Raw genomic sequence first — 10,000 nt, forward strand, 5'->3', positions numbered from 1 at the left:
TTAGATACTTGGGTGCAAATATGGCAGGAAAAGGTGGAGTGAAAGTGGAGGTAGAATGTAGATTGAGAGAAGCGAGTAGATGCCTTGGTGGATTAAAGAATGTAATGAGGAATAGACATTTGGGAATGGATGCTAAGAGGAGACTGTATGAAGGAGTGATTGTACCAACAGAACTGTATGGGGCAGAAACATGGAATATAAGAGAAGAAGAGAGAAGGAGTTTGAATGTGTTTGAGATGAGGTGTCTGAGAAGTATGATGGGGGTTACTAGGCTAGATAGAGTGAGAAATGAGGAGGTGAGGAGGAGAACAGGGGTGGAAAAGGAGCTGGGAGATAGGGTTGGTGAAAGAGTATTAGGATGGTTTGGACACATGGAAAGAATGAGTGAAGAAAGACTAGTAAAAGAGGTATGGAAGGCAGATGTGGAGGGAGTGAACATGAGGGGACGTCCTAGGATGAGGTGGATGGATGGGGTGAAGGGGGCTTTGGGGAAGAGGGGAATGTCTGTTGAGGAAGGACGGGAGAGGACGGAAGACAGGGGTGAATGGAGAATGGTTGTATATTGATGATGTTGTGATGCATGAGGTGGAATGGGCTGGGGTATGGGGGGTGAGGTAGTATGTGTGAGCAAAATTCTGCCCATCTTCCCCTTACTGACCCACTACCCTTGCATTTACCTCTCGCACTACCCCATCCATGTATAAGTTGAACAGCCAGGGCGACATAACGCATCCTTTACGAAGTCCCACTTTTACCTCGAACCACTCACTCTCTCCATTTCTAATCCTGACACAAGCTCTACTACTCTCATAAAAACTCTTAACAGCTCCTAGAAGTTTTCCTCCTATTCCATATATCTGCAGTACCTCCTACAGTGCCTTTCTGTCTACCCTATCGAAAGCCCTTTCCAGATCCATAAAAGCCCAAAAAAACATCCTTCCCTTTTCCTATAGCTTTCTCACATATTTGCCTTACCACAAAGATCTGATCGTCACAACCTCTGCCCGTCCAAAATCCACACTGTTCCTCACCAATTACTCCCTCTCTTCCTCTCCTAATCCTCTCAATCAAGATCCTCCCATAAGCCTTCCCAACTACACTTAACAAGCTAATCCCTCTGAAACTACTACATTCACACTTGCCCCCTTTTCCCTTGTAAAGTGGAACTATACAGGCACTCCTCCAGTCCTCCGGCACTCTACCCTCTCCCCAGCAAACATTAAATAACCTCACCAGCCAGTCCACCATCACTATATCTCCTTCTTTTTTTTTTTTTTTTTAGACATTCTGCATGGCATCCATCCAGACCAGGTGCCTTACCTGCTTTCATCATCTTAACAACTGCCTTCACTTCATCCTTCCTTATTTCTCCTCCATTTCCCTCACTCATCACGGTCATTTTCTTAGCATTTCCCACTGCAACTATCTTTCCCTCCCTATCCTCCTTCACATTTAGCAGCTCCCTAAAATATTCTGCCCATCTTCCTCTTACTGCCTTCTCTTCCATTATCATCTCTCCATCTGCACCTTTTACCTTTTCTTCTCTACTTGATTCGCCTCCTCTTCCTCTCTTAATTTCTTTCCAAAACATCTTTTTATTACTTTCAAAATTTTTTGTCATACTCTTACCCCGCTTCATACCTGCTCTCCTCTTTGCCTCCTTTACCTTTTGCTTTACTTCTCTTTTATTTTGTTTGTACCTCTCATATGACTCCCTCGTCCTATTTTGTAACCAATCTGTGAAAGCTCGCTTCTTCTCTTCTACAACCTCACTCGTCACTCAGGTCAGGTCAACCGGGTAGCTGCTTCAGTTAGCGATATGGCGAGTGAATGTGTCACTGTGTTCAGCGCCGAAGAGGTTCAATCTCTACTTAGTAGAATTGAAGCCTTGGAGGATGCTGTTAAGTGCCTTAAAGAGGAGAATCTAGTTCTCCGCTCGAAGGCTCATAATACGGAAGACAAAATTAGCGATGAGTATGGATGGAATACGGTGAGAAATAAGATGCGGAAAATTGAAAAAAAAGTCCTCACCAGCCCCACTGAAAGGCAAAAACTCGTTTCAAGTGCTGGCGAATCTGCAGGAAGAAAGAACTAATGAAATCCAAGAGAAGAAGGAAAGGGCAGACGCTGGATCCCTGCCCACAGGTAAGATTTTGGTAGTAGGAGACAGTCAAGTGAGGTATTTAGACAGGGTTTTCTGCGACAAAGATAGGAAACATAGGACGCAGGTGTGTTTCCCTGGCGCGGGCATAGGAGATGTTAGAGATAGGATAGAAGAGTGTCTAGTAGGGGAAGGTAAGGACCCAGTAGTTTGCTTAAGTGCCGGAGGAAATGATATAGGTAAGTTAGGGAGTGAGGAATTATTTGCGCGGTACCGAGATGCGCTAGACAAGATCAGAAATAGGGGAGGTACTCCTGTAGTATGTGGAATCCTTCCGAGGCGTAGAGTTGGAGGCATGTGGCATTCCAGGGCTATTGCAATGAATTGCAGGCTGGAAAAACATTGTAAGGCCAATGGATGGGCATTTGTCGACAACTGGGACCGCTTTTATGGTAAGAATCACCTATACACAAGGGACGGAGTGCACTTGTCTCCCAGAGGATTTCGGCTCCTTGCTGAATCCCTTGAGCGAGAAGTAGGCATCCTACAGGTTTTTTTCGGGTAGATTATGTGGGAGTAGGGAGGGAAGTATCGGAATATAGTTTAGGCAATAGAAACAACTTAGAGGACTGTGTAAAAAAACACCAAAACAGATGGAGGGAAGATAAACTTAAAGTTTACTATACAAATAGCAGGAGCATAATTAACAAAATTGATTTGCTGCGAGGTAAAGCATGCGTAGAAAATTTCGATATTATAGCTATTACTGAATCCTGGATCAACATGGCTGATAAACATTTCCTTCCGGAAATCGAAATAGAAGGATATAAGTTTTTTTCATAAGGATAGGGTCGGCAGGAATGGGGGAGGTGTAGCACTTTTCGTTAAAAATACATTAAACTGTATTATCAACAATTCGATTAAGGAAGAGGACTGTACGGAATCTATTTGGGTAGAGATTATAGGCAAGAATAAGAAAGTTATTATTGGCGTCATGTATAGACCTCCTAACCTCAGCATTGAGCAGACTGATTCCCTGATTCATGAAATTCACAGAGCGTCCCAGTACAAAAACGTTGTAATCATGGGAGATTTTAACTATAGAAACATTGACTGGGAAACTTTAATAGGAGATCATGAAGCGAAGAAATTCCTAGATGTGGTGCAGGATAATTTCCTAAAACAAATGATTACCGATCCTACGAGGGCACAAAATACCCTGGACTTAATTCTAACAAATAATGAGCACCAAATTAGCAGCGTAATAGTGGGAGATAGTCTAGGCTTTAGCGATCATCAAGAAATAAGATTTAATGTTATTTGGGAAAAAATAAAAAGTACGAATAACGTTTAAGTACCAGACTTCAGGAAAGCAAACTTTGACAATATAAAAACCTATTTGAAATTGAATACGAAAAGCCAGGCGGACGTTTCAGACATTCTTGATTCTCGTTGCGGGGCTAGTCAGGTGTGGGTCATGGAGGGTAATATGCATACCTTAGGTCAGGTCTGGGTCAAAGAGAGTAATACGCATACCTTAGGTCAGGTCAATTGGGGGCGAGGACCCAACAGTCAGGTCAGTAATTAAAATGAAATGTATAACAATCTAACTAATCTAATTATTAATGCACAAAATACATTTATCCCCCTAAAGTCAATACGGAAAAATAGTAATACTCCCAAATGGATGACGGACAGATTGAAACATGAGATCGGAATGAAAAGAGGACTTTACGTAAAAATGAAAAACGGGGAATCACACCTTAGATCAAGATATAACGAAATGGCAAAGCTGGTTAAAAGGAATACACGTTCAGCGAAACGTAATTATGAAATCAAGGTTGCCAGTTAAGCAAAATCCAACCCAAAGGGTTTCTTTCACCTCTATAGAACAAAAAATAAAGAAAGAATAGGACCAATTAAAAACGATGAAAATGTCATGATTGAATCGGAAGAAAAAATGAGTGAGGAGTTTAACAATTATTTTCTATCGGTGTTTACTAATGAGAGGTTAGATAAAGTACCTGACTGCGATCCGATTTTCAGAGGGGATGAAGAAAGTAGTCTAACTAATATCAGCATTAGTAAAGAGGAAGTAGTCAAGCAGATTGACAGACTTAAAGCTACAAAATCTCCGGGTCCAGACGAAATTTTTCCGAGAATGCTTAAAGAGCGTAAATTTGAAATCTGCGACCAGTTAACTGAAATATTCAATAAGTCGGTAGACACTGGTTCTGTTCCTACTGCTTGGAGGCAGGCAAATGTTGTTCCTGTTTTTAAGAAGGGAGATAGATCGTCTATATGCAACTACAGGCCAATCAGTTTGACATCGGTTATAGGAAAAATGCTTGAATCAATAATAGTAAATAGACTCAGAGAACACATTGAAGGGAATAATTTAATTCGTGTTTCACAGCATGGTTTCTCCAAGGGTAAGTCATGTGTGACTAATCTTCTATCCTTTTACACTAAGGTATATAAGGCGGCAGACAACAATGAAAATTACGATGTTATTTACCTTGACTTTAGCAAAGCGTTCGACAAGGTGCCACACCAGAGACTACTAAATAAATCAAAGCCCATGGCATAGGAGGAAAAGTGTTAGAATGGATTAGAGCTTGGATTAGTAACAGAAAACAGCGGGTCACCATAAATGGAATAAAATCTAGGTGGAGCAATGTTACTAGCGGGGTCCCCCAGGGCTCGGTTTTGGGTCCCTTGTTGGTCATTATGTATATAAACGACTTAGACGAAGGGTTAAATAGTGATGTTAGTAAGTTTGCGGACGACACTAAAATAGGACGCCAAATTAGGTCAGGAGATGACGCCCAGATTCTGCAGGATGACCTTAATAAGCTGTTAACATGGTCGGTGAAATGGCAAATGAACTTCAATATCTCTAAGTGTAGCGTGTTAAACGTAGGGCTACACAACCCCAAAAATAGATACAACTTAGATAACACGTTTTTAGAAAAATCTGAGTGCGAGAGGGACTTGGGAGTTCTGGTGAGTCCGGACCTTAAAATCAGGAAGCAGTGTATTAGCGCCAGAAATAAAGCTAACAGTGCATTAGGCTTCATTGCTAGGACGGTAACGAATAAAAGTGCAGAGATAATTATTAAACTCTATCTAGCGATAGTTAGACCCATCCTTGACTATGCGGTACAGTTTTGGTCTCCGTCCTACAGAATGGACGTAAATTCACTAGAATCAGTACAGAGAATAATGACCAAAATGATACAAGGACTCGGAAATTTGCCTTACGAAGAAAGGCTTAGGCACCAAAACTTACACTCTCTGGAAAGACGCAGAGTGCGGGGTGATCTAATAGAAGTGTTCAAGTGGATCAAAGGCTATAACAAGGGTGATGCAAACAAGGTCATCATAATATAACAACAGGGCAGGACTCGCAGTAATGGGTATAAACTGGACAAATCTAGATTTAAGAAGGAAATAGGCAAGAATTGGTTTACTAATAGGGTGGTCGATGAATGGAATAAACTTAGTAACCATGTAGTACGCGCTGAAACTATCAGTTGCTTTAAAAAACGATTAGACAACTTTATGGATGGGAATGACAGGTGGTGATGGATACGGATCTGCCTAGTGTAGGCCTTATGGTCTTTTGCAGTCTCCTTTATTTCTTATGTTCTTATGTTCTTATGTTTCCTCATCCCACCATTCACTACCCTTCCTTCTATTTCCTCCTGTCCTTCTTGTTCCACACACCATCTTTGCACACTTTGTGACTCCCTCCTTGATTCATCCCCATTCCTCCTCCACACCTAGCTCTACTCTATCCTTCACTCCCTCCCACTCCTCCTTGAGACTGAATGGTAAAATAGTAGAATAATTTTACCAAGAGTTTTACTCGTCGAGGACCGTAGTTGAGTCAGTAAAATAATTTGTAGACATTAATAGTGTATCAGAGATTACAAAGGAAGAATTAGAATTTGCTCTAAAAATATGAAACGGGAAAAAGCACCTGGGGATGATAGTATATCGATAGATCTGTTGAAAGATGCAGGGAAAGATGTTCATATTAAGATAGCTCAGCTGTACACCCAGTGCTTACGTCAGGATTTTGCTTCATAAAAAGGAGACCAGAAGGACCTTAGTAACTATCGACTGATTAGCTTGCTATCAAATGTATATAAAGTATTCTTCAAAATCCTTACAAACTACAGTTTTAGATGGAAACCAACCGATAGAACAAGCAGGATTCAGGAGCGGATACTCAACTCTAGACCATTTGTAGGCGATGAACCAACTAATCGAGAAAACGACATAATACAATATACCTCTCTGTTTAGCTTTTGTAGATTACGAAAAGGCCTTTGACTCGGTAGAACAAAAAAGCAGTACTAAACCTGCTACACAATCAGGGTACAAACGAACAGATCGTAAGGGTTTTAGAAAAGATTTATGCGAAAGGTACCGCTTTAATTCGACTACATAAAGATACAGAAAAGATCAAAATTGAGAAAGGGGTACGGCAAGGCGACACAATTTCACCCAAATTATTTATAGCTTGCTTGGAAGAGATATTTAGAAGGTTGGATTGGGAAGAAAAAGGTTTGAAAATTAATGGCGAATATTTGAACCACCTAAGATTTGCGGATTACATTATTCTTATTTAAGAAAGAGCAGAAGACTTTGCAAGATATGCTGAGTGACCTGAACAAAGAAAGTCTCAAAGTAGATTTAAAAATTAACAAGACCAAAACCAAAGTAATGTTCAACACGAAAGTTCAAAGTAAAGAGATTATAATAGATGGCGAGAGTCTTGAAGAAGTTGAAGAGTATAATTATTTAGACCAGATAGTGAAAGTTACAAAAGATCATGACAATGAAACAAAAAGATTTATTACAATTAATTGGAAAGTGTTTGGTAAGTATGATAAAATCCTGAGAGGCTCTCTACCTTTATGTTTGAAACGTAAAGTTTACAATCAATGCATTCTGCCAAATATAATCTACGGGTATGAGATTTGGAAACTGACGAAGGCAATGGAAACGCATGGTAATTGATGTAGAAGTCGGTGAAACTGTTGCAAATAGCGATCACAAATTCGATTCAAACTTCTAATTTTTTTTAGAATAGATACTTGTGTTTCTAAAATACCCGATTTCAGTAAAGCTCAGTTCATAGGACTACGTCAGGAGCTTCAGCTTACAGATTGGGAGGCAAAATTAAACGAAGGCCTGTAGATCAGATGTGGGAAATATTTCAAAATACCCTTACTAAGATGATTCATACTTACATTCCTTAGGACAGACGTCCCCTAAATCAGGCTCGCCCAAAGTGGCTCGACAAAGAAACTGAAAAAAGTATTGCTAAAAAGAGACAGGCTTATAAGAAATATAAGTGCTCGGGTGCATCTAATGACTATGAAAGTTATGTATCAATACAGAGAGATTTAAAAAAGACAATAAGAAAAAGAAAACGACAACACGAAATGAATATAGCTGATAAATCCAAAGAGAACCCTAAAATATTCTACAGTTACATTAGAGATAAAAAGGTTGTTAGGAATCACATTGGTCCACTATTATCTGATGACGGTCAACTTGAATATTCAAATGAAGGAATGCGTAATATTTAAAAATATATATATTTTAGCTCGGTATTCGTAAACGAAACACCTCAAAGAAAAAAATTAAAAGGTGTATAGAGAAACTGAAAGTTAATAAAACACCAGGGCCTGACGGTTGGCATCCAAGAATCCTAAAGGAAATGAAAAATGAGATTGTTGTTCCGTTAGAAATTATTTTCAAGAAATTCATCATATCCGGAGATGTCCCAAGAGAATGGAAGCTAGCTAACGTTACTCCTATATTAAAAAAAAAAGGTAACAAAAAGAAACCTAATAACTATAGGCCTATAAGTTTGACTTCAATCGTAGGAAAAATAATGGAAACTATCATCAGAGATGCTATCGAACATCATTTAGAAAGTAACCGTTTGATAAATGATAGCCAGCATGGTTTCAGACGGAAACATTCTTGCGTGACTAACTTACTCGAATTCTACAACACAGTTATCTCGAATTATGACAAAAGAAACAATATAGATCTAATATATCTAGACTTTGCAAAAGCTTTTGATACCGTCCCACACGAAAGACTACTTACTAAATTAGCTTTACACGGAATAAGTGGTAGCCTATTAAGTTGGACTAGTAATTGGTTAAATGATCGAAAACAGAGAGTTGTTTTAAATGAAAAACTTCTAGATGGAAAAATGTTACAAGTGGATTTCCTCAGGGTTCCGTTCTTGGGCCACTTCTATTCATAGTATATATAAATGATATGACCATGGACTAAAATCTACTGTTTCCAAGTTTGCTGATGATACAAAACTGTGTGGAATGCCAAATGATCACTTAAATTAGTTAGATATTCAAGAAGATATAGATAAATTACAGCAATGGTCTGAAAAGTAGCTAATGAAATTTAACACAAGTAAATGCAAGGTAATGCACATAGGTAAAAATAGCAGTAAGTACGATTACAAGTCATTTGGAAATTCGTTAAACAAAATTGAATAGTGAAAAAGATCTCGACGTAATTATCAGTAACGATCTCAAAACATCCAAGCAGTGTATTTCAGCCTCTGAGAAAGCAAATAAGATTCTAGGACTGATTGCGCGATCATTTGACTTCAAAAGTCCATTACTCATTAACAAGCTATATAAGTCGTTAGTTCGTCCACATTTAGAATATGCTCTTTCCGTATGGTCACCGAATCTCATTAAAGACATTGACAGATTGGAAAAAGTACAACGGCGAGCCACAAAACTGATTCCAAATATAAAAAATAAATCATATGAAAATCGACTAAAACATATGAATCTGTTTTCCCTAAAAAGCGTAGACTCAGAGGTGACTTGATACAGGTCTTTGAAATTTTAAAGAGAATTGGCAACATCAAAAGTGTCAAAATTTTCACACTGAATGAGAATCAGACAAGAAACAATGGTCTCAAACTGTCCGGAAATAGATTCAATTTGGAAGTAGGTAGAAACAACTTCGCCAACCGTGTAGTTAATGAATGGAATAAACTTCCTGCAAAGGCAGTGCAATGTAGTTCAGTTCGATGCTTTAAAACACCTAAGCAAGATGCTGTAATGATTATTATTTATTTTATATTATTTGTCTTTGTTTTGTTATCATTTATCTGTTTGATTCTCATTTATTATTAGTTATATGTCAATTTATTATTATTTACTATTTACCTGTTTGTTTGTTGTTTGGCTGTGCCTAAGCGTTTATTTATGTATTCTATTTGATGCTTACATTATTATAGTTTTTTATTTATTTATTTATTGTTATTATTAGGATTTTTCGCATCCGACCTAGATATGGACCAAAAGGTCTCCTGTCGGCATGCTCCGCCTTTGTAATCCTTTGTAACAGAGGAAAATGGAGAGATCAATGATGGGAATAACGCTGAGAGACCGAAAGAGAACAAGTTGGGTGAGAGAGCAGAATAGAGTGAAAAATATTGTGGAGGCGGTGAAGAAGAGGAAGTGGAATTGGGCAGATAAGTTAGTGCAAACGACTAATGAGCGATGGAGCAATGCGTTACTGAGTGGACTCCGCAAGACAGAAAGGGTGGAAGAGGGAGACCAGATAGGGGGTGGAGAGACGAGATCAAGAAGTTTGCAGGAATGACGAGGAAGAGGATGGCGAGGTCGTGCGAATCATGGAATAATATGAAGGAGGCCTTTGTTAAGCAGTGGACTCAAGTTGGCTGATTTGATTGATTAATATTTACACACACACACACACACACACACACACACACACACACACACACACACACACACACACACACACACACACACACACACACACACACACACACACACACACACACACACACACACACACACA

Source organism: Oratosquilla oratoria, chromosome 17, assembly GCF_046742065.1.
Source record: "Oratosquilla oratoria isolate Oo_2021 chromosome 17, ASM4674206v1, whole genome shotgun sequence".
Taxonomy (NCBI): Eukaryota; Metazoa; Arthropoda; class Malacostraca; order Stomatopoda; family Squillidae; genus Oratosquilla; species Oratosquilla oratoria.